Source organism: Sus scrofa, chromosome 10, assembly GCF_054392235.1.
Source record: "Sus scrofa isolate SSC_HxYL_T2T_F1_AM1 chromosome 10, Sscrofa_HxYL_maternal_Yorkshire_Landrace_v2.0, whole genome shotgun sequence".
Lineage (NCBI taxonomy): Eukaryota > Metazoa > Chordata > Mammalia > Artiodactyla > Suidae > Sus > Sus scrofa.
This window is the reverse complement of record NC_139392.1, coordinates 40,214,199-40,215,000: the sequence shown is the minus strand read 5'-3', so window position 1 is coordinate 40,215,000 and position 802 is coordinate 40,214,199.

Sequence of the window (802 nt, the reverse complement as noted above, 5' to 3'; positions counted from 1 at the left end):
ACCACCACAGTGGGGACCCGAGGGGACTCACCGCTGGGAGAGGAAAACGACACCACCGCTCGGCCTCGGGCATCTGACAGGCAACCCGGAGTACTCCAGGGGCACCACAGAGGACCAGGGGAGGCACGCTCACGCACCCGCAGGGATGCGAAGCATGGCAGCGAGGGAGGCCTCCCCCCCACTTTGGGGAGGGACCGCTCGCAAGGCACACGCCAAGGCGGCAAAGCGAGAATGCCTGCTGCGTCCCAAAGGACCCAGGCCCCCCCCCCCCGACTGACACCCGAAGGCAGCAGGGCGGGAGACCAGAGGTCAGGCTGGAGGCCGCACCCCTGCCTTCCCCCACACCACCCGCAGGTGGGGGAGGAGCAGCGAGGGGCCCGCGACAGAATGAGAGGCGCGGCCCAGCTCACCATGAGCGGCCGTCCCTCATCTGGCGCGGCTTAAGCCCAAGCCCAGGAGAGCGCCACATCACCACATCGATCAGTCCTGGCAGAGCCAGGGAAGAGCCCAGAAGAGGGGAGGGAGGGCCAGCAAAGACAATCACCACGGGGGCCTGCTTCAGCTTCACCGGCACCCCCTCCTCCTCCTCCTCCTCCCCTTCCTCTCTCAGGGGAGAGACAGCGGCTGACAACCCCGGGAGGGAGAACGCCTGACACGTGGCACGGAGCCAACAGGGTGGGGTTGTCCCAGCCGAGCCGCCGGGTGCCCGCAGCAGGGAGGCACACAGGGTAGAAGACCCCACAGGGCCACGCGCCCTGCCGCCCTCGGGTCAGCCAGAGACCGGAGGAGACACCGCAGCACG